Source organism: Staurois parvus, unplaced genomic scaffold (genome assembly GCF_062004578.1).
Source record: "Staurois parvus isolate SC_StPar_1 unplaced genomic scaffold, SC_StPar_1.0 ptg000126l, whole genome shotgun sequence".
Classification (NCBI taxonomy): domain Eukaryota; kingdom Metazoa; phylum Chordata; class Amphibia; order Anura; family Ranidae; genus Staurois; species Staurois parvus.
In genome coordinates this window covers 1500485-1525783 of record NW_028317922.1, presented here as the reverse complement: position 1 = coordinate 1525783, position 25299 = coordinate 1500485, and the positions used below count along the sequence as shown (strand labels likewise).

Sequence of the window (25299 nt, the reverse complement as noted above, 5' to 3'; positions counted from 1 at the left end):
CCGCAAGGAAATTGGTTGAATAAGTGATATTGCCTTTTCTAGGAAGGAGTGGTTATGCTTCTCATTTTGTGTGCATGGAAGAAGAAGCGGCCTGCAACCTGAGGAAGCTGAGAATCTTCAGCTGCGCAATTGTAGCTTTTGTCATGGAAGTCATTTCGGACCGCGAAGATACTTTTTCTGACCTGCTTCTGGTTTTCTAGTCTGATGCATCAGCACGAGGAAGAAAATGTATTGGATTTTATTCATCCCATGGTTCAAAAAAGTTCTATTTACTTGCATCAAGTTGTCAAAGACTAGTTTTGGCTGCGCCGTGACTTTTAGTATCTTTCAAAGCCGGCTAAGTCTTGTTCACCCCGGAATGCATTTGATAAGTTGTTTTGCTCGGCTGCGCGCTGCCATTCCTTTCGGACACATTGCATTTCCTCTGTGAAGCAGACTCTTCCACTTGGTTTGATTGGCATAACGCAGGTGAGGGCTGCAACAATGCAACATGCCAGCCTTTTTTTCCCCCAAGGCTTTGCAAGCGCTATGTGGTGGTGTAACCTGGTCCTATTGAGAAGAATAGATTTTGGACATGTCCTTGCACATTGGCTGAGAAAACCATATACTGCGGGAAGTTGTACAATTGCTTTTCTGCTGCGCCCGAGACCCTAATATGCACTGAACCAGTTTCTAAACCTTGGTCTTGGTCTGCCCAGTCTTGCCGGGAAGCGTTACACCAAAAGAAACGCAGGCAGTTGCCGAAACCCGGGATTGAACCAGGGACCTTTAGATCTTCAGTCTAACGCTCTCCCAACTGAGCTATTTCGGCTTAAGATGTGTGCTTTCCTCAGCAATTGTTGGCTACTATAAGTTGGTGTTACAGGAGCCTATGGAGAATTGAGATTTTTATGCCTATGCATGTTGCCGGAAAAGAGAAAAGGCAGCAAGATTCACGACTAAATTGCCAGTGAGACTAAGCCACCGTTCAGTCATGAGCAACAGACAGGTGGGAAGCCAAAGCATGGAGCATACGCTAGCCCGATTCATGAGAAAAGCAATAGCTCACAGACAGGTGGACTCTCCTTAAACCTACAACAGATGCCAAAACCCGGGATCGAACCAGGGACCTTTAGATCTTCAGTCTAACGCTCTCCCAACTGAGCTATTTCGGCACATTCCAAAGGAGCAAGCCAGCAGGTGTGTGGTGGCAAGGCGAAGGGGTCCCAGAGACCTTAAAGGAGATCTAAAGTCCCAGCCTACACTTTTATTTTCAAACATCAGCATGGTAATGGCAATAGGAACAATAGGAGCAATAGTTCCCCTTGACAAACCAATGTAAGCTTGCGTCAGTAACCTCCTTTTATGTTGTGATTGCTGTTTCTCTGCTGGCCATCTATTTCCACAATTTCCTGGATTTCCGGCATGGTGTTCAGCTTCTTCTCTGCTCTTTACTTTCATTTTCTAAGGACTGCAGCTCCCATGGTACCTTGCTGCCTGCAAGCTGTGATTCCTGTACTGACTCTGCCTCCTGAAACTCCTCCTCTCAGCAAATCTGTACGTTGGAAATCAGACTCTGTGAAATGTGTGACACAGAAAAGTCTACTCACAGGGCACTGTGAATACATTTCACTGAAATCAAAAAAGAAAATGTTGGTGGATCTTCACAAAGTCAGTTTACAATATTCAAGATTGTTCAAATTCATGCGAGTAGGCTAGAAATCAATGAAATGCAACGTGGGAAGCAATATATGGCTTTACATTTTTAAAGCTAGATAGAGGTTTTGAGGAGTCCAAATACACTGCTCTAAAGAAGCCTTAAACCAGCCGTAGTACTACCAAAGGACCAGAGTGAAGGAAAATGCTCCAAGTGTTCTCTTTTCGAAAGGAACCTTATCTAGCTGCTAACCCTCTTGCTTTTCATCTGACGTAGCCATTTTGAGCCACTTTCCCTGAAAAAGTCATACAGTTTGTAATCTTTCTTCGCTTTAAAGCTTTGCTTTTCATCTGACGTAGCCATTTTCACCCAATTTTCCTGATAAAAGGAATACAATCATACATCTTTCTTCAAACTAAAGTGAAAGGCAAAATCCAAATGACTTGCGTGTATACTGTGTCTTTTGGGACCCTGCAAGAGAAGTGACTCCGCAAGGAAATTGGTTGAATAAGTGATATTGCCTTTTCTAGGAAGGAGTGGTTATGCTTCTCATTTTGTGTGTATGGAAGAAGAAGCGGCCTGCAACCTGAGGAAGCTGAGAATCTTCAGCTGCGCAATTGTAGCTTTTGTCATGGAAGTCATTTCGGACCGCGAAGATACTTTTTCTGACCTGCTTCTGGTTTTCTAGTCTGATGCATCAGCACGAGGAAGAAAATGTATTGGATTTTATTCATCCCATGGTTCAAAAAAGTTCAATTTACTTGCATCAAGTTGTCAAAGACTAGTTTTGGCTGCGCCGTGACTTTTAGTATCTTTCAAAGCCGGCTAAGTCTTGTTCACCCCGGAATGCATTTGATAAGTTGTTTTGCTCGGCTGCGCGCTGCCATTCCTTTCGGACACATTGCATTTCCTCTGTGAAGCAGACTCTTCCACTTGGTTTGATTGGCATAACGCAGGTGAGGGCTGCAACAATGCAACATGCCAGCCTTTTTTTCCCCCAAGGCTTTGCAGCGCTATGTGGTGGTGTAACCTGGTCCTATTGAGAAGAATAGATTTTGGACATGTCCTTGCACGTTGGCTGAGAAAACCATATACTGCGGGAAGTTGTACAATTGCTTTTCTGCTGCGCCCGAGACCCTAATATGCACTGAACCAGTTTCTAAACCTTGGTCTTGGTCTGCCCAGTCTTGCCGGGAAGCGTTACACCAAAAGAAACGGAGGCAGTTGCCGAAACCCGGGATTGAACCAGGGACCTTTAGATCTTCAGTCTAACGCTCTCCCAACTGAGCTATTTCGGCTTAAGACATGTGCTTTCCTCAGCAATTGTTGGCTACTATAAGTTGGTGTGACAGGAGCCTATGGAGAATTGAGATTTTTATGCCTATGCATGTTGCCGGAAAAGAGAAAAGGCAGCAAGATTCACGACTAAATTGCTAGTGAGACTAAGCCACCGTTCTGTCATGAGCAACAGACAGGTGAGAAGCCAAAGCATGGAGCATACGCTAGCCCGATTCATGAGAAAAGCAACAGCTCACAGACAGGTGGACTCTCCTTAAACCTACAACAGATGCCGAAACCCGGGATCGAACCAGGGACCTTTAGATCTTCAGTCTAACGCTCTCCCAACTGAGCTATTTCGGCACGTTCCAAAGGAGCAAGCCAGCAGGTGTGTGGCGGCAAGGCGAAGGGGTCCCAGAGACCTTAAAGGAGATCTAAAGTCCCAGCCTACACTTTTATTTTCAAACATCAGCATGGTAATTGCAATAGGAACAATAGGAGCAATAGTTCCCCTTGACAAACCAATGTAAGCTTGCCTCAGTAACCTCCTTTTATGTTGTGATTGCTGTTTCTCTGCTGGCCATCTATTTCCACAATTTCCTGGATTTCCGGCATGGTGTTCAGCTTCTTCTCTGCTCTTTACTTTCATTTTCTAAGGACTGCAGCTCCCATGGTACCTTGCTTCCTGCAAGCTGTGATTCCTGTACTGACTCTGCCTCCTGAAACTCCTCCTCTCAGCAAATCTGTACGTTGGAATTCAGACTCTGTGAAATGTGTGACACAGCAAAGTCTACTCACAGGGCACTGTGAATACATTTCACTGAAATCAAAAAAGAAAATGTTGGTGGATCTTCACAAAGTCAGTTTACAATATTCAAGATTGTTCAAATTCATGCGAGTAGGCTAGAAATCAATGAAATGCAACGTGGAAAGCAATATATGGCTTTACATTTTTAAAGCTAGATAGAGGTTTTGAGGAGTCCAAATACACTGCTCTAAAGAAGCCTTAAACCAGCCGTAGTACTACCAAAGGACCAGAGTGAAGGAAAATGCTCCAAGTGTTCTCTTTTCGAAAGGAACCTTATCTAGCTGCTAACCCTCTTGCTTTTCATCTGACGTAGCCATTTTGAGCCACTTTCCCTGAAAAAGTCATACAGTTTGTAATCTTTCTTCGCTTTAAAGCTTTGCTTTTCATCTGACGTAGCCATTTTCACCCAATTTTCCTGATAAAAGGAATACAATCATACATCTTTCTTCAAACTAAAGTGAAAGGCAAAATCCAAATGACTTGCGTGTATACTGTGTCTTTTGGGACCCTGCAAGAGAAGTGACTCCGCAAGGAAATTGGTTGAATAAGTGATATTGCCTTTTCTAGGAAGGAGTGGTTATGCTTCTCATTTTGTGTGTATGGAAGAAGAAGCGGCCTGCAACCTGAGGAAGCTGAGAATCTTCAGCTGCGCAATTGTAGCTTTTGTCATGGAAGTCATTTCGGACCGCGAAGATACTTTTTCTGACCTGCTTCTGGTTTTCTAGTCTGATGCGTCAGCACGAGGAAGAAAATGTATTGGATTTTATTCATCCCATGGTTCAAAAAAGTTCTATTTACTTGCATCAAGTTGTCAAAGACTAGTTTTGGCTGCGCCGTGACTTTTAGTATCTTTCAAAGCCGGCTAAGTCTTGTTCACCCCGGAATGCATTTGATAAGTTGTTTTGCTCGGCTGCGCGCTGCCATTCCTTTCGGACACATTGCATTTCCTCTGTGAAGCAGACTCTTCCACTTGGTTTGATTGGCATAACGCAGGTGAGGGCTGCAACAATGCAACATGCCAGCCTTTTTTTCCCCCAAGGCTTTGCAAGCGCTATGTGGTGGTGTAACCTGGTCCTATTGAGAAGAATAGATTTTGGACATGTCCTTGCACGTTGGCTGAGAAAACCATATACTGCGGGAAGTTGTACAATTGCTTTTCTGCTGCGCCCAACACCCTAATATGCACTGAACCAGTTTCTAAACCTTGGTCTTGGTCTGCCCAGTCTTGCCGGGAAGCGTTACACCAAAAGAAACGGGGGCAGTTGCCGAAACCCGGGATTGAACCAGGGACCTTTAGATCTTCAGTCTAACGCTCTCCCAACTGAGCTATTTCGGCTTAAGACATGTGCTTTCCTCAGCAATTGTTGGCTACTATAAGTTGGTGTGACAGGAGCCTATGGAGAATTGAGATTTTTATGCCTATGCATGTTGCCGGAAAAGAGAAAAGGCAGCAAGATTCACGACTAAATTGCTAGTGAGACTAAGCCACCGTTCTGTCATGAGCAACAGACAGGTGAGAAGCCAAAGCATGGAGCATACGCTAGCCCGATTCATGAGAAAAGCAACAGCTCACAGACAGGTGGACTCTCCTTAAACCTACAACAGATGCCGAAACCCGGGATCGAACCAGGGACCTTTAGATCTTCAGTCTAACGCTCTCCCAACTGAGCTATTTCGGCACGTTCCAAAGGAGCAAGCCAGCAGGTGTGTGGCGGCAAGGTGAAGGGGTCCCAGAGACCTTAAAGGAGATCTAAAGTCCCAGCCTACACTTTTATTTTCAAACATCAGCATGGTAATTGCAATAGGAACAATAGGAGCAATAGTTCCCCTTGACAAACCAATGTAAGCTTGCCTCAGTAACCTCCTTTTATGTTGTGATTGCTGTTTCTCTGCTGGCCATCTATTTCCACAATTTCCTGGATTTCCGGCATGGTGTTCAGCTTCTTCTCTGCTCTTTACTTTCATTTTCTAAGGACTGCAGCTCCCATGGTACCTTGCTTCCTGCAAGCTGTGATTCCTGTACTGACTCTGCCTCCTGAAACTCCTCCTCTCAGCAAATCTGTACGTTGGAATTCAGACTCTGTGAAATGTGTGACACAGCAAAGTCTACTCACAGGGCACTGTGAATACATTTCACTGAAATCAAAAAAGAAAATGTTGGTGGATCTTCACAAAGTCAGTTTACAATATTCAAGATTGTTCAAATTCATGCGAGTAGGCTAGAAATCAATGAAATGCAACGTGGGAAGCAATATATGGCTTTACATTTTTAAAGCTAGATAGAGGTTTTGAGGAGTCCAAATACACTGCTCTAAAGAAGCCTTAAACCAGCCGTAGTACTACCAAAGGACCAGAGTGAAGGAAAATGCTCCAAGTGTTCTCTTTTCGAAAGGAACCTTATCTAGCTGCTAACCCTCTTGCTTTTCATCTGACGTAGCCATTTTGAGCCACTTTCCCTGAAAAAGTCATACAGTTTGTAATCTTTCTTCGCTTTAAAGCTTTGCTTTTCATCTGACGTAGCCATTTTCACCCAATTTTCCTGATAAAAGGAATACAATCATACATCTTTCTTCAAACTAAAGTGAAAGGCAAAATCCAAATGACTTGCGTGTATACTGTGTCTTTTGGGACCCTGCAAGAGAAGTGACTCCGCAAGGAAATTGGTTGAATAAGTGATATTGCCTTTTCTAGGAAGGAGTGGTTATGCTTCTCATTTTGTGTGTATGGAAGAAGAAGCGGCCTGCAACCTGAGGAAGCTGAGAATCTTCAGCTGCGCAATTGTAGCTTTTGTCATGGAAGTCATTTCGGACCGCGAAGATACTTTTTCTGACCTGCTTCTGGTTTTCTAGTCTGATGCATCAGCACGAGGAAGAAAATGTATTGGATTTTATTCATCCCATGGTTCAAAAAAGTTCTATTTACTTGCATCAAGTTGTCAAAGACTAGTTTTGGCTGCGCCGTGACTTTTAGTATCTTTCAAAGCCGGCTAAGTCTTGTTCACCCCGGAATGCATTTGATAAGTTGTTTTGCTCGGCTGCGCGCTGCCATTCCTTTCGGACACATTGCATTTCCTCTGTGAAGCAGACTCTTCCACTTGGTTTGATTGGCATAACGCAGGTGAGGGCTGCAACAATGCAACATGCCAGCCTTTTTTTCCCCCAAGGCTTTGCAAGCGCTATGTGGTGGTGTAACCTGGTCCTATTGAGAAGAATAGATTTTGGACATGTCCTTGCACGTTGGCTGAGAAAACCATATACTGCGGGAAGTTGTACAATTGCTTTTCTGCTGCGCCCAACACCCTAATATGCACTGAACCAGTTTCTAAACCTTGGTCTTGGTCTGCCCAGTCTTGCCGGGAAGCGTTACACCAAAAGAAACGGGGGCAGTTGCCGAAACCCGGGATTGAACCAGGGACCTTTAGATCTTCAGTCTAACGCTCTCCCAACTGAGCTATTTCGGCTTAAGACATGTGCTTTCCTCAGCAATTGTTGGCTACTATAAGTTGGTGTGACAGGAGCCTATGGAGAATTGAGATTTTTATGCCTATGCATGTTGCCGGAAAAGAGAAAAGGCAGCAAGATTCACGACTAAATTGCTAGTGAGACTAAGCCACCGTTCTGTCATGAGCAACAGACAGGTGAGAAGCCAAAGCATGGAGCATACGCTAGCCCGATTCATGAGAAAAGCAACAGCTCACAGACAGGTGGACTCTCCTTAAACCTACAACAGATGCCGAAACCCGGGATCGAACCAGGGACCTTTAGATCTTCAGTCTAACGCTCTCCCAACTGAGCTATTTCGGCACATTCCAAAGGAGCAAGCCAGCAGGTGTGTGGCGGCAAGGCGAAGGGGTCCCAGAGACCTTAAAGGAGATCTAAAGTCCCAGCCTACACTTTTATTTTCAAACATCAGCATGGTAATTGCAATAGGAACAATAGGAGCAATAGTTCCCCTTGACAAACCAATGTAAGCTTGCCTCAGTAACCTCCTTTTATGTTGTGATTGCTGTTTCTCTGCTGGCCATCTATTTCCACAATTTCCTGGATTTCCGGCATGGTGTTCAGCTTCTTCTCTGCTCTTTACTTTCATTTTCTAAGGACTGCAGCTCCCATGGTACCTTGCTTCCTGCAAGCTGTGATTCCTGTACTGACTCTGCCTCTTGAAACTCCTCCTCTCAGCAAATCTGTACGTTGGAATTCAGACTCTGTGAAATGTGTGACACAGCAAAGTCTACTCACAGGGCACTGTGAATACATTTCACTGAAATCAAAAAAGAAAATGTTGGTGGATCTTCACAAAGTCAGTTTACAATATTCAAGATTGTTCAAATTCATGCGAGTAGGCTAGAAATCAATGAAATGCAACGTGGGAAGCAATATATGGCTTTACATTTTTAAAGCTAGATAGAGGTTTTGAGGAGTCCAAATACACTGCTCTAAAGAAGCCTTAAACCAGCTGTAGTTCTACCAAAGGACCAGAGTGAAGGAAAATGCTCCAAGTGTTCTCTTTTCGAAAGGAACCTTATCTAGCTGCTAACCCTCTTGCTTTTCATCTGACGTAGCCATTTTGAGCCACTTTCCCTGAAAAAGTCATACAGTTTGTAATCTTTCTTCGCTTTAAAGCTTTGCTTTTCATCTGACGTAGCCATTTTCACCCAATTTTCCTGATAAAAGGCATACAATCATACATCTTTCTTCAAACTAAAGTGAAAGGCAAAATCAAAATGACTTGCGTGTATACTGTGTCTTTTGGGACCCTGCAAGAGAAGTGACTCCGCAAGGAAATTGGTTGAATAAGTGATATTGCCTTTTCTAGGAAGGAGTGGTTATGCTTCTCATTTTGTGTGCATGGAAGAAGAAGCGGCCTGCAACCTGAGGAAGCTGAGAATCTTCAGCTGCGCAATTGTAGCTTTTGTCATGGAAGTCATTTCGGACCGCGAAGATACTTTTTCTGACCTGCTTCTGGTTTTCTAGTCTGATGCATCAGCACGAGGAAGAAAATGTATTGGATTTTATTCATCCCATGGTTCAAAAAAGTTCTATTTACTTGCATCAAGTTGTCAAAGACTAGTTTTGGCTGCGCCGTGACTTTTAGTATCTTTCAAAGCCGGCTAAGTCTTGTTCACCCCGGAATGCATTTGATAAGTTGTTTTGCTCGGCTGCGCGCTGCCATTCCTTTCGGACACATTGCATTTCCTCTGTGAAGCAGACTCTTCCACTTGGTTTGATTGGCATAACGCAGGTGAGGGCTGCAACAATGCAACATGCCAGCCTTTTTTTCCCCCAAGGCTTTGCAAGCGCTATGTGGTGGTGTAACCTGGTCCTATTGAGAAGAATAGATTTTGGACATGTCCTTGCACATTGGCTGAGAAAACCATATACTGCGGGAAGTTGTACAATTGCTTTTCTGCTGCGCCCGAGACCCTAATATGCACTGAACCAGTTTCTAAACCTTGGTCTTGGTCTGCCCAGTCTTGCCGGGAAGCGTTACACCAAAAGAAACGCAGGCAGTTGCCGAAACCCGGGATTGAACCAGGGACCTTTAGATCTTCAGTCTAACGCTCTCCCAACTGAGCTATTTCGGCTTAAGATGTGTGCTTTCCTCAGCAATTGTTGGCTACTATAAGTTGGTGTTACAGGAGCCTATGGAGAATTGAGATTTTTATGCCTATGCATGTTGCCGGAAAAGAGAAAAGGCAGCAAGATTCACGACTAAATTGCCAGTGAGACTAAGCCACCGTTCAGTCATGAGCAACAGACAGGTGGGAAGCCAAAGCATGGAGCATACGCTAGCCCGATTCATGAGAAAAGCAATAGCTCACAGACAGGTGGACTCTCCTTAAACCTACAACAGATGCCAAAACCCGGGATCGAACCAGGGACCTTTAGATCTTCAGTCTAACGCTCTCCCAACTGAGCTATTTCGGCACATTCCAAAGGAGCAAGCCAGCAGGTGTGTGGTGGCAAGGCGAAGGGGTCCCAGAGACCTTAAAGGAGATCTAAAGTCCCAGCCTACACTTTTATTTTCAAACATCAGCATGGTAATGGCAATAGGAACAATAGGAGCAATAGTTCCCCTTGACAAACCAATGTAAGCTTGCGTCAGTAACCTCCTTTTATGTTGTGATTGCTGTTTCTCTGCTGGCCATCTATTTCCACAATTTCCTGGATTTCCGGCATGGTGTTCAGCTTCTTCTCTGCTCTTTACTTTCATTTTCTAAGGACTGCAGCTCCCATGGTACCTTGCTGCCTGCAAGCTGTGATTCCTGTACTGACTCTGCCTCCTGAAACTCCTCCTCTCAGCAAATCTGTACGTTGGAAATCAGACTCTGTGAAATGTGTGACACAGAAAAGTCTACTCACAGGGCACTGTGAATACATTTCACTGAAATCAAAAAAGAAAATGTTGGTGGATCTTCACAAAGTCAGTTTACAATATTCAAGATTGTTCAAATTCATGCGAGTAGGCTAGAAATCAATGAAATGCAACGTGGGAAGCAATATATGGCTTTACATTTTTAAAGCTAGATAGAGGTTTTGAGGAGTCCAAATACACTGCTCTAAAGAAGCCTTAAACCAGCCGTAGTACTACCAAAGGACCAGAGTGAAGGAAAATGCTCCAAGTGTTCTCTTTTCGAAAGGAACCTTATCTAGCTGCTAACCCTCTTGCTTTTCATCTGACGTAGCCATTTTGAGCCACTTTCCCTGAAAAAGTCATACAGTTTGTAATCTTTCTTCGCTTTAAAGCTTTGCTTTTCATCTGACGTAGCCATTTTCACCCAATTTTCCTGATAAAAGGAATACAATCATACATCTTTCTTCAAACTAAAGTGAAAGGCAAAATCCAAATGACTTGCGTGTATACTGTGTCTTTTGGGACCCTGCAAGAGAAGTGACTCCGCAAGGAAATTGGTTGAATAAGTGATATTGCCTTTTCTAGGAAGGAGTGGTTATGCTTCTCATTTTGTGTGTATGGAAGAAGAAGCGGCCTGCAACCTGAGGAAGCTGAGAATCTTCAGCTGCGCAATTGTAGCTTTTGTCATGGAAGTCATTTCGGACCGCGAAGATACTTTTTCTGACCTGCTTCTGGTTTTCTAGTCTGATGCATCAGCACGAGGAAGAAAATGTATTGGATTTTATTCATCCCATGGTTCAAAAAAGTTCAATTTACTTGCATCAAGTTGTCAAAGACTAGTTTTGGCTGCGCCGTGACTTTTAGTATCTTTCAAAGCCGGCTAAGTCTTGTTCACCCCGGAATGCATTTGATAAGTTGTTTTGCTCGGCTGCGCGCTGCCATTCCTTTCGGACACATTGCATTTCCTCTGTGAAGCAGACTCTTCCACTTGGTTTGATTGGCATAACGCAGGTGAGGGCTGCAACAATGCAACATGCCAGCCTTTTTTTCCCCCAAGGCTTTGCAGCGCTATGTGGTGGTGTAACCTGGTCCTATTGAGAAGAATAGATTTTGGACATGTCCTTGCACGTTGGCTGAGAAAACCATATACTGCGGGAAGTTGTACAATTGCTTTTCTGCTGCGCCCGAGACCCTAATATGCACTGAACCAGTTTCTAAACCTTGGTCTTGGTCTGCCCAGTCTTGCCGGGAAGCGTTACACCAAAAGAAACGGAGGCAGTTGCCGAAACCCGGGATTGAACCAGGGACCTTTAGATCTTCAGTCTAACGCTCTCCCAACTGAGCTATTTCGGCTTAAGACATGTGCTTTCCTCAGCAATTGTTGGCTACTATAAGTTGGTGTGACAGGAGCCTATGGAGAATTGAGATTTTTATGCCTATGCATGTTGCCGGAAAAGAGAAAAGGCAGCAAGATTCACGACTAAATTGCTAGTGAGACTAAGCCACCGTTCTGTCATGAGCAACAGACAGGTGAGAAGCCAAAGCATGGAGCATACGCTAGCCCGATTCATGAGAAAAGCAACAGCTCACAGACAGGTGGACTCTCCTTAAACCTACAACAGATGCCGAAACCCGGGATCGAACCAGGGACCTTTAGATCTTCAGTCTAACGCTCTCCCAACTGAGCTATTTCGGCACGTTCCAAAGGAGCAAGCCAGCAGGTGTGTGGCGGCAAGGCGAAGGGGTCCCAGAGACCTTAAAGGAGATCTAAAGTCCCAGCCTACACTTTTATTTTCAAACATCAGCATGGTAATTGCAATAGGAACAATAGGAGCAATAGTTCCCCTTGACAAACCAATGTAAGCTTGCCTCAGTAACCTCCTTTTATGTTGTGATTGCTGTTTCTCTGCTGGCCATCTATTTCCACAATTTCCTGGATTTCCGGCATGGTGTTCAGCTTCTTCTCTGCTCTTTACTTTCATTTTCTAAGGACTGCAGCTCCCATGGTACCTTGCTTCCTGCAAGCTGTGATTCCTGTACTGACTCTGCCTCCTGAAACTCCTCCTCTCAGCAAATCTGTACGTTGGAATTCAGACTCTGTGAAATGTGTGACACAGCAAAGTCTACTCACAGGGCACTGTGAATACATTTCACTGAAATCAAAAAAGAAAATGTTGGTGGATCTTCACAAAGTCAGTTTACAATATTCAAGATTGTTCAAATTCATGCGAGTAGGCTAGAAATCAATGAAATGCAACGTGGAAAGCAATATATGGCTTTACATTTTTAAAGCTAGATAGAGGTTTTGAGGAGTCCAAATACACTGCTCTAAAGAAGCCTTAAACCAGCCGTAGTACTACCAAAGGACCAGAGTGAAGGAAAATGCTCCAAGTGTTCTCTTTTCGAAAGGAACCTTATCTAGCTGCTAACCCTCTTGCTTTTCATCTGACGTAGCCATTTTGAGCCACTTTCCCTGAAAAAGTCATACAGTTTGTAATCTTTCTTCGCTTTAAAGCTTTGCTTTTCATCTGACGTAGCCATTTTCACCCAATTTTCCTGATAAAAGGAATACAATCATACATCTTTCTTCAAACTAAAGTGAAAGGCAAAATCCAAATGACTTGCGTGTATACTGTGTCTTTTGGGACCCTGCAAGAGAAGTGACTCCGCAAGGAAATTGGTTGAATAAGTGATATTGCCTTTTCTAGGAAGGAGTGGTTATGCTTCTCATTTTGTGTGTATGGAAGAAGAAGCGGCCTGCAACCTGAGGAAGCTGAGAATCTTCAGCTGCGCAATTGTAGCTTTTGTCATGGAAGTCATTTCGGACCGCGAAGATACTTTTTCTGACCTGCTTCTGGTTTTCTAGTCTGATGCATCAGCACGAGGAAGAAAATGTATTGGATTTTATTCATCCCATGGTTCAAAAAAGTTCTATTTACTTGCATCAAGTTGTCAAAGACTAGTTTTGGCTGCGCCGTGACTTTTAGTATCTTTCAAAGCCGGCTAAGTCTTGTTCACCCCGGAATGCATTTGATAAGTTGTTTTGCTCGGCTGCGCGCTGCCATTCCTTTCGGACACATTGCATTTCCTCTGTGAAGCAGACTCTTCCACTTGGTTTGATTGGCATAACGCAGGTGAGGGCTGCAACAATGCAACATGCCAGCCTTTTTTTCCCCCAAGGCTTTGCAGCGCTATGTGGTGGTGTAACCTGGTCCTATTGAGAAGAATAGATTTTGGACATGTCCTTGCACGTTGGCTGAGAAAACCATATACTGCGGGAAGTTGTACAATTGCTTTTCTGCTGCGCCCGACACCCTAATATGCACTGAACCAGTTTCTAAACCTTGGTCTTGGTCTGCCCAGTCTTGCCGGGAAGCGTTACACCAAAAGAAACGGAGGCAGTTGCCGAAACCCAGGATTGAACCAGGGACCTTTAGATCTTCAGTCTAACGCTCTCCCAACTGAGCTATTTCGGCTTAAGACATGTGCTTTCCTCAGCAATTGTTGGCTACTATAAGTTGGTGTGACAGGAGCCTATGGAGAATTGAGATTTTTATGCCTATGCATGTTGCCGGAAAAGAGAAAAGGCAGCAAGATTCACGACTAAATTGCTAGTGAGACTAAGCCACCGTTCTGTCATGAGCAACAGACAGGTGAGAAGCCAAAGCATGGAGCATACGCTAGCCCGATTCATGAGAAAAGCAACAGCTCACAGACAGGTGGACTCTCCTTAAACCTACAACAGATGCCGAAACCCGGGATCGAACCAGGGACCTTTAGATCTTCAGTCTAACGCTCTCCCAACTGAGCTATTTCGGCACGTTCCAAAGGAGCAAGCCAGCAGGTGTGTGGCGGCAAGGCGAAGGGGTCCCAGAGACCTTAAAGGAGATCTAAAGTCCCAGCCTACACTTTTATTTTCAAACATCAGCATGGTAATTGCAATAGGAACAATAGGAGCAATAGTTCCCCTTGACAAACCAATGTAAGCTTGCCTCAGTAACCTCCTTTTATGTTGTGATTGCTGTTTCTCTGCTGGCCATCTATTTCCACAATTTCCTGGATTTCCGGCATGGTGTTAAGCTTCTTCTCTGCTCTTTACTTTCATTTTCTAAGGACTGCAGCTCCCATGGTACCTTGCTTCCTGCAAGCTGTGATTCCTGTACTGACTCTGCCTCCTGAAACTCCTCCTCTCAGCAAATCTGTACGTTGGAATTCAGACTCTGTGAAATGTGTGACACAGCAAAGTCTACTCACAGGGCACTGTGAATACATTTCACTGAAATCAAAAAAGAAAATGTTGGTGGATCTTCACAAAGTCAGTTTACAATATTCAAGATTGTTCAAATTCATGCGAGTAGGCTAGAAATCAATGAAATGCAACGTGGGAAGCAATATATGGCTTTACATTTTTAAAGCTAGATAGAGGTTTTGAGGAGTCCAAATACACTGCTCTAAAGAAGCCTTAAACCAGCCATAGTACTACCAAAGGACCAGAGTGAAGGAAAATGCTCCAAGTGTTCTCTTTTCGAAAGGAACCTTATCTAGCTGCTAACCCTCTTGCTTTTCATCTGACGTAGCCATTTTGAGCCACTTTCCCTGAAAAAGTCATACAGTTTGTAATCTTTCTTCGCTTTAAAGCTTTGCTTTTCATCTGACGTAGCCATTTTCACCCAATTTTCCTGATAAAAGGAATACAATCATACATCTTTCTTCAAACTAAAGTGAAAGGCAAAATCCAAATGACTTGCGTGTATACTGTGTCTTTTGGGACCCTGCAAGAGAAGTGACTCCGCAAGGAAATTGGTTGAATAAGTGATATTGCCTTTTCTAGGAAGGAGTGGTTATGCTTCTCATTTTGTGTGTATGGAAGAAGAAGCGGCCTGCAACCTGAGGAAGCTGAGAATCTTCAGCTGCGCAATTGTAGCTTTTGTCATGGAAGTCATTTCGGACCGCGAAGATACTTTTTCTGACCTGCTTCTGGTTTTCTAGTCTGATGCATCAGCACGAGGAAGAAAATGTATTGGATTTTATTCATCCCATGGTTCAAAAAAGTTCTATTTACTTGCATCAAGTTGTCAAAGACTAGTTTTGGCTGCGCCGTGACTTTTAGTATCTTTCAAAGCCGGCTAAGTCTTGTTCACCCCGGAATGCATTTGATAAGTTGTTTTGCTCGGCTGCGCGCTGCCATTCCTTTCGGACACATTGCATTTCCTCTGTGAAGCAGACTCTTCCACTTGGTTTGATTGGCATAATGCAGGTGAGGGCTGCAACAATGCAACATGCCAGCCTTTTTTTCCCCCAAGGCTTTGCAGCGCTATGTGGTGGTGTAACCTGGTCCTATTGAGAAGAATAGATTTTGGAAATGTCCTTGCACGTTGGCTGAGAAAACCATATACTGCGGGAAGTTGTACAATTGCTTTTCTGCTGTGCCCGAGACCCTAATATGCACTGAACCAGTTTCTAAACCTTGGTCTTGGTCTGCCCAGTCTTGCCGGGAAGCGTTACACCAAAAGAAACGCAGGCAGTTGCCGAAACCCGGAATAGAACCAGGGACCTTTAGATCTTCAGTCTAACGCTCTCCCAACTGAGCTATTTCGGCTTAAGACGTGTGCTTTCCTCAGCAATTGTTGGCTACTATAAGTTGGTGTTACAGGAGCCTATGGAGAATTGAGATTTTTATGCCTATGCATGTTGCCGGAAAAGAGAAAAGGCAGCAAGATTCACGACTAAATTGCCAGTGAGACTAAGCCACCGTTCAGTCATGAGCAACAGACAGGTGAGAAGCCAATGCATGGAGCATACGCTAGCCCGATTCATGAGAAAAGCAACAGCTCACAGACAGGTGGACTCTCCTTAAACCTACAACAGATGCCGAAACCCGGGATCGAACCAGGGACCTTTAGATCTTCAGTCTAACGCTCTCCCAACTGAGCTATTTTGGCACATTCCAAAGGAGCAAGCCAGCAGGTGTGTGGCGGCAAGGCGAAGGGGTCCCAGAGACCTTAAAGGAGATCTAAAGTCCCAGCCTACACTTTTATTTTCAAACATCAGCATGGTAATTGCAATAGGAACAATAGGAGCAATAGTTCCCCTTGACAAACCAATGTAAGCTTGCGTCAGTAACCTCCTTTTATGTTGTGATTGCTGTTTCTCTGCTGGCCATCTATTTCCACAATTTCCTGGATTTCCGGCATGGTGTTAAGCTTCTTCTCTGCTCTTTACTTTCATTTTCTAAGGACTGCAGCTCCCATGGTACCTTGCTTCCTGCAAGCTGTGATTCCTGTACTGACTCTGCCTCCTGAAACTCCTCCTCTCAGCAAATCTGTACGTTGGAATTCAGACTCTGTGAAATGTGTGACACAGCAAAGTCTACTCACAGGGCACTGTGAATACATTTCACTGAAATCAAAAAAGAAAATGTTGGTGGATCTTCACAAAGTCAGTTTACAATATTCAAGATTGTTCAAATTCATGCGAGTAGGCTAGAAATCAATGAAATGCAACGTGGGAAGCAATATATGGCTTTACATTTTTAAAGCTAGATAGAGGTTTTGAGGAGTCCAAATACACTGCTCTAAAGAAGCCTTAAACCAGCCATAGTACTACCAAAGGACCAGAGTGAAGGAAAATGCTCCAAGTGTTCTCTTTTCGAAAGGAACCTTATCTAGCTGCTAACCCTCTTGCTTTTCATCTGACGTAGCCATTTTGAGCCACTTTCCCTGAAAAAGTCATACAGTTTGTAATCTTTCTTCGCTTTAAAGCTTTGCTTTTCATCTGACGTAGCCATTTTCACCCAATTTTCCTGATAAAAGGAATACAATCATACATCTTTCTTCAAACTAAAGTGAAAGGCAAAATCCAAATGACTTGCGTGTATACTGTGTCTTTTGGGACCCTGCAAGAGAAGTGACTCCGCAAGGAAATTGGTTGAATAAGTGATATTGCCTTTTCTAGGAAGGAGTGGTTATGCTTCTCATTTTGTGTGTATGGAAGAAGAAGCGGCCTGCAACCTGAGGAAGCTGAGAATCTTCAGCTGCGCAATTGTAGCTTTTGTCATGGAAGTCATTTCGGACCGCGAAGATACTTTTTCTGACCTGCTTCTGGTTTTCTAGTCTGATGCATCAGCACGAGGAAGAAAATGTATTGGATTTTATTCATCCCATGGTTCAAAAAAGTTCTATTTACTTGCATCAAGTTGTCAAAGACTAGTTTTGGCTGCGCCGTGACTTTTAGTATCTTTCAAAGCCGGCTAAGTCTTGTTCACCCCGGAATGCATTTGATAAGTTGTTTTGCTCGGCTGCGCGCTGCCATTCCTTTCGGACACATTGCATTTCCTCTGTGAAGCAGACTCTTCCACTTGGTTTGATTGGCATAATGCAGGTGAGGGCTGCAACAATGCAACATGCCAGCCTTTTTTTCCCCCAAGGCTTTGCAGCGCTATGTGGTGGTGTAACCTGGTCCTATTGAGAAGAATAGATTTTGGAAATGTCCTTGCACGTTGGCTGAGAAAACCATATACTGCGGGAAGTTGTACAATTGCTTTTCTGCTGTGCCCGAGACCCTAATATGCACTGAACCAGTTTCTAAACCTTGGTCTTGGTCTGCCCAGTCTTGCCGGGAAGCGTTACACCAAAAGAAACGCAGGCAGTTGCCGAAACCCGGAATAGAACCAGGGACCTTTAGATCTTCAGTCTAACGCTCTCCCAACTGAGCTATTTCGGCTTAAGACGTGTGCTTTCCTCAGCAATTGTTGGCTACTATAAGTTGGTGTTACAGGAGCCTATGGAGAATTGAGATTTTTATGCCTATGCATGTTGCCGGAAAAGAGAAAAGGCAGCAAGATTCACGACTAAATTGCCAGTGAGACTAAGCCACCGTTCAGTCATGAGCAACAGACAGGTGAGAAGCCAATGCATGGAGCATACGCTAGCCCGATTCATGAGAAAAGCAACAGCTCACAGACAGGTGGACTCTCCTTAAACCTACAACAGATGCCGAAACCCGGGATCGAACCAGGGACCTTTAGATCTTCAGTCTAACGCTCTCCCAACTGAGCTATTTCGGCACATTCTAAAGGAGCAAGCCAGCAGGTGTGTGGCGGCAAGGCGAAGGGGTCCCAGAGACATTAAAGGAGATCTAAAGTCCCAGCCTACACTTTTATTTTCAAACATCAGCATGGTAATGGCAATAGGAACAATAGGAGCAATAGTTCCCCTTGACAAACCAATGTAAGCTTGCCTCAGTAACCTCCTTTTATGTTGTGATTGCTGTTTCTCTGCTGGCCATCTATTTCCACAATTTCCTGGATTTCCGGCATGGTGTTCAGCTTCTTCTCTGCTCTTTACTTTCATTTTCTAAGGACTGCAGCTCCCATGGTACCTTGCTGCCTGCAAGCTGTGATTCCTGTACTGACTCTGCCTCCTGAAACTACTCCTCTCAGCAAATCTGTACGTTGGAAATCAGACTCTGTGAAATGTGTGACACAGCAAAGTCTACTCACAGGGCACTGTGAATACATTTCACTGAAATCAAAAAAGAAAATGTTGGTGGATCTTCACAAAGTCAGTTTACAATATTCAAGATTGTTCAAATTCATGCGAGTAGGCTAGAAATCAATGAAATGCAACGTGGGAAGCAATATATGGCTTTACATTTTTAAAGCTAGATAGAGGTTTTGAGGAGTCCAAATACACTGCTCTAAAGAAGCCTTAAACCAGCCGTAGTACTACCAAAGGACCAGAGTGAAGGAAAATGCTCCAAGTGTTCTCTTTTCGAAAGGAACCTTATCTAGCTGCTAACCCTCTTGCTTTTCATCTGACGTAGCCATTTTGAGCCACTTTCCCTGAAAAAGTCATACAGTTTGTAATCTTTCTTCGCTTTAAAGCTTTGCTTTTCATCTGACGTAGCCATTTTCACCCAATTTTCCTGATAAAAGGCATACAATCATACATCTTTCTTCAAACTAAAGTGAAAGGCAAAATCCAAATGACTTGCGTGTATACTGTGTCTTTTGGGACCCTGCAAGAGAAGTGACTCCGCAAGGAAATTGGTTGAATAAGTGATATTGCCTTTTCTAGGAAGGAGTGGTTATGCTTCTCATTTTGTGTGCATGGAAGAAGAAGCGGCCTGCAAACTGAGGAAGCTGAGAATCTTCAGCTGCGCAATGGTAACTTTTGTCATGGAAGTCATTTCGGACCGCGAAGATACTTTTTCTGACCTGCTTCTGGTTTCTAGTCTGATGCATCAGCACGAGGAAGAAAATGTATTGGATTTTATTCATCCCATGGTTCAAAAAAGTTCTATTTACTTGCATCAAGTTGTCAAAGACTAGTTTTGGCGGCGCCGTGACTTTTAGTATCTTTCAAAGCCGGCTAAGTCTTGTTCACCCCGGAATGCATTTGATAAGTTGTTTTGCTCGGCTGCGCGCTGCCATTCCTTTCGGACACATTGCATTTCCTCTGTGAAGCAGACTCTTCCACTTGGTTTGATTGGCATAACGCAGGTGAGGGCTGCAACAATGCAACATGCCAGCCTTTTTTTCCCCCAAGGCATTGCAAGCGCTATGTGGTGGTGTAACCTGGTCCTATTGAGAAGAATAGATTTTGGACATGTCCTTGCACGTTGGCTGAGAAAACCATATACTGCGGGAAGTTGTACAATTGCTTTTCTGCTGCGCCCGAGACCCTAATATGCACTGAACCAGTTTCTAAACCTTGGTCTTGGTCTGCCCAGTCTTGCCGGGAAGCGTTACACCAAAAGAAACGCAGGCAGTTGCCGAAACCCGGGATTGAACCAGGGACCTTTAGATCTTCAGTCTAACGCTCTCCCAACTGAGCTATTTCGGCTTAAGACGTGTGCTTTCCTCAGCAATTGTTGGCTACTTTAAGTTGGTGTGACAGGAGCCTATGGAGAATTGAGATTTTTATGCCTATGCATGTTGCCGGAAAAGAGAAAAGGCAGCAAGATTCACGACAAAATTGCCAGTGAGACTAAGCCACCGTTCTGTCATGAGCAACAGACAGGTGAGAAGCCAAAGCATGGAGCATACGCTAGCCCGATTCATGAGAAAAGCAACAGCTCACAGACAGGAGGACTCTCCTTAAACCTACACAGATGCCGAAACCCGGGATCGAACCAGGGACCTTTAGATCTTCAGTCTAACGCTCTCCCAACTGAGCTATTTCGGCACATTCTAAAGGAGCAAGCCAGCAGGTGTGTGGCGGCAAGGCGAAGGGGTCCCAGAGGCATTAAAGGAGATCTAAAGTCCCAGCCTACACTTTTATTTTCAAACATCAGCATGGTAATGGCAATAGGAACAATAGGAGCAATAGTTCCCCTTGACAAACCAATGTAAGCTTGCCTCAGTAACCTCCTTTTATGTTGTGATTGCTGTTTCTCTGCTGGCCATCTATTTCCACAATTTCCTGGATTTCCGGCATGGTGTTCAGATTCTTCTCTGCTCTTTACTTTCATTTTCTAAGGACTGCAGCTCCCATGGTACCTTGCTGCCTGCAAGCTGTGATTCCTGTACTGACTCTGCCTCCTGAAACTCCTCCTCTCAGCAAATCTGTACGTTGGAAATCAGACTCTGTGAAATGTGTGACACAGCAAAGTCTACTCACAGGGCACTGTGAATACATTTCACTGAAATCAAAAAAGAAAATGTTGGTGGATCTTCACAAAGTCAGTTTACAATATTCAAGATTGTTCAAATTCATGCGAGTAGGCTAGAAATCAATGAAATGCAACGTGGGAAGCAATATATGGCTTTACATTTTTAAAGCTAGATAGAGGTTTTGAGGAGTCCAAATACACTGCTCTAAAGAAGCCTTAAACCAGCCGTAGTACTACCAAAGGACCAGAGTGAAGGAAAATGCTCCAAGTGTTCTCTTTTCGAAAGGAACCTTATCTAGCTGCTAACCCTCTTGCTTTTCATCTGACGTAGCCATTTTGAGCCACTTTCCCGGAAAAAGTCATACAGTTTGTAATCTTTCTTCGCTTTAAAGCTTTGCTTTTCATCTGACGTAGCCATTTTCACCCAATTTTCCTGATAAAAGGCATACAATCATACATCTTTCTTCAAACTAAAGTGAAAGGCAAAATCCAAATGACTTGCGTGTATACTGTGTCTTTTGGGACCCTGCAAGAGAAGTGACTCCGCAAGGAAATTGGTTGAATAAGTGATATTGCCTTTTCTAGGAAGGAGTGGTTATGCTTCTCATTTTGTGTGTATGGAAGAAGAAGCGGCCTGCAACCTGAGGAAGCTGAGAATCTTCAGCTGCGCAATTGTAGCTTTTGTCATGGAAGTCATTTCGGACCGCGAAGATACTTTTTCTGACCTGCTTCTGGTTTTCTAGTCTGATGCATCAGCATGAGGAAGAAAATGTATTGGATTTTATTCATCCCATGGTTCAAAAAAGTTCTATTTACTTGCATCAAGTTGTCAAAGACTAGTTTTGGCGGCGCCGTGACTTTTAGTATCTTTCAAAGCCGGCTAAGTCTTGTTCACCCCGGAATGCATTTGATAAGTTGTTTTGCTCGGCTGCGCGCTGCCATTCCTTTCGGACACATTGCATTTCCTCTGTGAAGCAGACTCTTCCACTTGGTTTGATTGGCATAACGCAGGTGAGGGCTGCAACAATGCAACATGCCAGCCTTTTTTTCCCCCAAGGCTTTGCAGCGCTATGTGGTGGTGTAACCTGGTCCTATTGAGAAGAATAGATTTTGGACATGTCCTTGCACGTTGGCTGAGAAAACCATATACTGCGGGAAGTTGTACAATTGCTTTTCTGCTGCGCCCGAGACCCTAATATGCACTGAACCAGTTTCTAAACCTTGGTCTTGGTCTGCCCAGTCTTGCCGGGAAGCGTTACACCAAAAGAAACGGAGGCAGTTGCCGAAACCCGGGATTGAACCAGGGACCTTTAGATCTTCAGTCTAACGCTCTCCCAACTGAGCTATTTCAGCTTAAGACATGTGCTTTCCTCAGCAATTGTTGGCTACTATAAGTTGGTGTGACAGGAGCCTATGGAGAATTGAGATTTTTATGCCTATGCATGTTGCCGGAAAAGAGAAAAGGCAGCAAGATTCACGACTAAATTGCTAGTGAGACTAAGCCACCGTTCTGTCATGAGCAACAGACAGGTGAGAAGCCAAAGCATGGAGCATACGCTAGCCCGATTTATGAGAAAAGCAACAGCTCACAGACAGGTGGACTCTCCTTAAACCTACAACAGATGCCGAAACCCGGGATCGAACCAGGGACCTTTAGATCTTCAGTCTAACGCTCTCCCAACTGAGCTATTTCGGCACGTTCCAAAGGAGCAAGCCAGCAGGTGTGTGGCGGCAAGGCGAAGGGGTCCCAGAGACCTTAAAGGAGATCTAAAGTCCCAGCCTACACTTTTATTTTCAAACATCAGCATGGTAATTGCAATAGGAACAATAGGAGCAATAGTTCCCCTTGACAAACCAATGTAAGCTTGCCTCAGTAACCTCCTTTTATGTTGTGATTGCTGTTTCTCTGCTGGCCATATATTTCCACAATTTCCTGGATTTCCGGCATGGTGTTCAGCTTCTTCTCTGCTCTTTACTTTCATTTTCTAAGGACTGCAGCTCCCATGGTACCTTGCTTCCTGCAAGCTGTGATTCCTGTACTGACTCTGCCTCCTGAAACTCCTCCTCTCAGCAAATCTGTACGTTGGAATTCAGACTCTGTGAAATGTGTGACACAGCAAAGTCTACTCACAGGGCACTGTGAATACATTTCACTGAAATCAAAAAAGAAAATGTTGGTGGATCTTCACAAAGTCAGTTTACAATATTCAAGATTGTTCAAATTCATGCGAGTAGGCTAGAAATCAATGAAATGCAACGTGGGAAGCAATATATGGCTTTACATTTTTAAAGCTAGATAGAGGTTTTGAGGAGTCCAAATACACTGCTCTAAAGAAGCCTTAAACCAGCCGTAGTACTACCAAAGGACCAGAGTGAAGGAAAATGCTCCAAGTGTTCTCTTTTCGAAAGGAACCTTATCTAGCTGCTAACCCTCTTGCTTTTCATCTGACGTAGCCATTTTGAGCCACTTTCCCTGAAAAAGTCATACAGTTTGTAATCTTTCTTCGCTTTAAAGCTTTGCTTTTCATCTGACGTAGCCATTTTCACCCAATTTTCCTGATAAAAGGAATACAATCATACATCTTTCTTCAAACTAAAGTGAAAGGCAAAATCCAAATGACTTGCGTGTATACTGTGTCTTTTGGGACCCTGCAAGAGAAGTGACTCCGCAAGGAAATTGGTTGAATAAGTGATATTGCCTTTTCTAGGAAGGAGTGGTTATGCTTCTCATTTTGTGTGTATGGAAGAAGAAGCGGCCTGCAACCTGAGGAAGCTGAGAATCTTCAGCTGCGCAATTGTAGCTTTTGTCATGGAAGTCATTTCGGACCGCGAAGATACTTTTTCTGACCTGCTTCTGGTTTTCTAGTCTGATGCATCAGCACGAGGAAGAAAATGTATTGGATTTTATTCATCCCATGGTTCAAAAAAGTTCTATTTACTTGCATCAAGTTGTCAAAGACTAGTTTTGGCGGCGCCGTGACTTTTAGTATCTTTCAAAGCCGGCTAAGTCTTGTTCACCCCGGAATGCATTTGATAAGTTGTTTTGCTCGGCTGCGCGCTGCCATTCCTTTCGGACACATTGCATTTCCTCTGTGAAGCAGACTCTTCCACTTGGTTTGATTGGCATAACGCAGGTGAGGGCTGCAACAATGCAACATGCCAGCCTTTTTTTCCCCCAAGGCTTTGCAGCGCTATGTGGTGGTGTAACCTGGTCCTATTGAGAAGAATAGATTTTGGACATGTCCTTGCACGTTGGCTGAGAAAACCATATACTGCGGGAAGTTGTACAATTGCTTTTCTGCTGCGCCCGAGACCCTAATATGCACTGAACCAGTTTCTAAACCTTGGTCTTGGTCTGCCCAGTCTTGCCGGGAAGCGTTACACCAAAAGAAACGCAGGCAGTTGCCGAAACCCGGGATTGAACCAGGGACCTTTAGATCTTCAGTCTAACGCTCCCCCAACTGAGCTATTTCAGCTTAAGACATGTGCTTTCCTCAGCAATTGTTGGCTACTATAAGTTGGTGTGACAGGAGCCTATGGAGAATTGAGATTTTTATGCCTATGCATGTTGCCGGAAAAGAGAAAAGGCAGCAAGATTCACGACTAAATTGCTAGTGAGACTAAGCCACCGTTCTGTCATGAGCAACAGACAGGTGAGAAGCCAAAGCATGGAGCATACGCTAGCCCGATTCATGAGAAAAGCAACAGCTCACAGACAGGTGGACTCTCCTTAAACCTACAACAGATGCCGAAACCCGGGATCGAACCAGGGACCTTTAGATCTTCAGTCTAACGCTCTCCCAACTGAGCTATTTCGGCACGTTCCAAAGGAGCAAGCCAGCAGGTGTGTGGCGGCAAGGCGAAGGGGTCCCAGAGACCTTAAAGGAGATCTAAAGTCCCAGCCTACACTTTTATTTTCAAACATCAGCATGGTAATTGCAATAGGAACAATAGGAGCAATAGTTCCCCTTGACAAACCAATGTAAGCTTGCGTCAGTAACCTCCTTTTATGTTGTGATTGCTGTTTCTCTGCTGGCCATCTATTTCCACAATTTCCTGGATTTCCGGCATGGTGTTCAGCTTCTTCTCTGCTCTTTACTTTCATTTTCTAAGGACTGCAGCTCCCATGGTACCTTGCTTCCTGCAAGCTGTGATTCCTGTACTGACTCTGCCTCCTGAAACTCCTCCTCTCAGCAAATCTGTACGTTGGAATTCAGACTCTGTGAAATGTGTGACACAGCAAAGTCTACTCACAGGGCACTGTGAATACATTTCACTGAAATCAAAAAAGAAAATGTTGGTGGATCTTCACAAAGTCAGTTTACAATATTCAAGATTGTTCAAATTCATGCGAGTAGGCTAGAAATCAATGAAATGCAACGTGGGAAGCAATATATGGCTTTACATTTTTAAAGCTAGATAGAGGTTTTGAGGAGTCCAAATACACTGCTCTAAAGAAGCCTTAAACCAGCCGTAGTACTACCAAAGGACCAGAGTGAAGGAAAATGCTCCAAGTGTTCTCTTTTCGAAAGGAACCTTATCTAGCTGCTAACCCTCTTGCTTTTCATCTGACGTAGCCATTTTGAGCCACTTTCCCTGAAAAAGTCAT

The 25299-nt window shown here is 44.1% G+C and overlaps 19 non-coding genes across 19 annotated transcripts; all 19 read right to left on the bottom strand.

The window, feature by feature from the left end:
* Nucleotides 1–738: 738 nt before the first annotated feature.
* On the bottom strand, nt 739–811 carry TRNAF-GAA (transfer RNA phenylalanine (anticodon GAA)). The gene has a single exon. It is a non-coding gene; the product is annotated as a tRNA-Phe (tRNA).
* Nucleotides 812–1081: 270 nt separating this feature from the next.
* On the bottom strand, nt 1082–1154 carry TRNAF-GAA (transfer RNA phenylalanine (anticodon GAA)). The gene has a single exon. It is a non-coding gene; the product is annotated as a tRNA-Phe (tRNA).
* A 1707-nt stretch (nt 1155–2861) lies between these two features.
* On the bottom strand, nt 2862–2934 carry TRNAF-GAA (transfer RNA phenylalanine (anticodon GAA)). The gene has a single exon. It is a non-coding gene; the product is annotated as a tRNA-Phe (tRNA).
* Nucleotides 2935–3204: 270 nt separating this feature from the next.
* On the bottom strand, nt 3205–3277 carry TRNAF-GAA (transfer RNA phenylalanine (anticodon GAA)). Its single transcript has one exon. It is a non-coding gene; the product is annotated as a tRNA-Phe (tRNA).
* Nucleotides 3278–4985: 1708 nt separating this feature from the next.
* TRNAF-GAA (transfer RNA phenylalanine (anticodon GAA)) lies at nt 4986–5058 on the bottom strand. The gene has a single exon. It is a non-coding gene; the product is annotated as a tRNA-Phe (tRNA).
* A 270-nt stretch (nt 5059–5328) lies between these two features.
* TRNAF-GAA (transfer RNA phenylalanine (anticodon GAA)) lies at nt 5329–5401 on the bottom strand. The gene has a single exon. It is a non-coding gene; the product is annotated as a tRNA-Phe (tRNA).
* A 1708-nt stretch (nt 5402–7109) lies between these two features.
* Nucleotides 7110–7182, bottom strand: TRNAF-GAA (transfer RNA phenylalanine (anticodon GAA)). Its single transcript has one exon. It is a non-coding gene; the product is annotated as a tRNA-Phe (tRNA).
* Nucleotides 7183–7452: 270 nt separating this feature from the next.
* TRNAF-GAA (transfer RNA phenylalanine (anticodon GAA)) lies at nt 7453–7525 on the bottom strand. Its single transcript has one exon. It is a non-coding gene; the product is annotated as a tRNA-Phe (tRNA).
* Nucleotides 7526–9233: 1708 nt separating this feature from the next.
* On the bottom strand, nt 9234–9306 carry TRNAF-GAA (transfer RNA phenylalanine (anticodon GAA)). The gene has a single exon. It is a non-coding gene; the product is annotated as a tRNA-Phe (tRNA).
* A 270-nt stretch (nt 9307–9576) lies between these two features.
* On the bottom strand, nt 9577–9649 carry TRNAF-GAA (transfer RNA phenylalanine (anticodon GAA)). The gene has a single exon. It is a non-coding gene; the product is annotated as a tRNA-Phe (tRNA).
* Nucleotides 9650–11356: 1707 nt separating this feature from the next.
* Nucleotides 11357–11429, bottom strand: TRNAF-GAA (transfer RNA phenylalanine (anticodon GAA)). Its single transcript has one exon. It is a non-coding gene; the product is annotated as a tRNA-Phe (tRNA).
* A 270-nt stretch (nt 11430–11699) lies between these two features.
* Nucleotides 11700–11772, bottom strand: TRNAF-GAA (transfer RNA phenylalanine (anticodon GAA)). Its single transcript has one exon. It is a non-coding gene; the product is annotated as a tRNA-Phe (tRNA).
* A 2050-nt stretch (nt 11773–13822) lies between these two features.
* On the bottom strand, nt 13823–13895 carry TRNAF-GAA (transfer RNA phenylalanine (anticodon GAA)). Its single transcript has one exon. It is a non-coding gene; the product is annotated as a tRNA-Phe (tRNA).
* A 2050-nt stretch (nt 13896–15945) lies between these two features.
* On the bottom strand, nt 15946–16018 carry TRNAF-GAA (transfer RNA phenylalanine (anticodon GAA)). The gene has a single exon. It is a non-coding gene; the product is annotated as a tRNA-Phe (tRNA).
* Nucleotides 16019–18068: 2050 nt separating this feature from the next.
* Nucleotides 18069–18141, bottom strand: TRNAF-GAA (transfer RNA phenylalanine (anticodon GAA)). The gene has a single exon. It is a non-coding gene; the product is annotated as a tRNA-Phe (tRNA).
* Nucleotides 18142–19848: 1707 nt separating this feature from the next.
* On the bottom strand, nt 19849–19921 carry TRNAF-GAA (transfer RNA phenylalanine (anticodon GAA)). Its single transcript has one exon. It is a non-coding gene; the product is annotated as a tRNA-Phe (tRNA).
* Nucleotides 19922–20190: 269 nt separating this feature from the next.
* TRNAF-GAA (transfer RNA phenylalanine (anticodon GAA)) lies at nt 20191–20263 on the bottom strand. The gene has a single exon. It is a non-coding gene; the product is annotated as a tRNA-Phe (tRNA).
* Nucleotides 20264–22313: 2050 nt separating this feature from the next.
* TRNAF-GAA (transfer RNA phenylalanine (anticodon GAA)) lies at nt 22314–22386 on the bottom strand. The gene has a single exon. It is a non-coding gene; the product is annotated as a tRNA-Phe (tRNA).
* A 2050-nt stretch (nt 22387–24436) lies between these two features.
* On the bottom strand, nt 24437–24509 carry TRNAF-GAA (transfer RNA phenylalanine (anticodon GAA)). The gene has a single exon. It is a non-coding gene; the product is annotated as a tRNA-Phe (tRNA).
* Nucleotides 24510–25299: the final 790 nt, after the last annotated feature.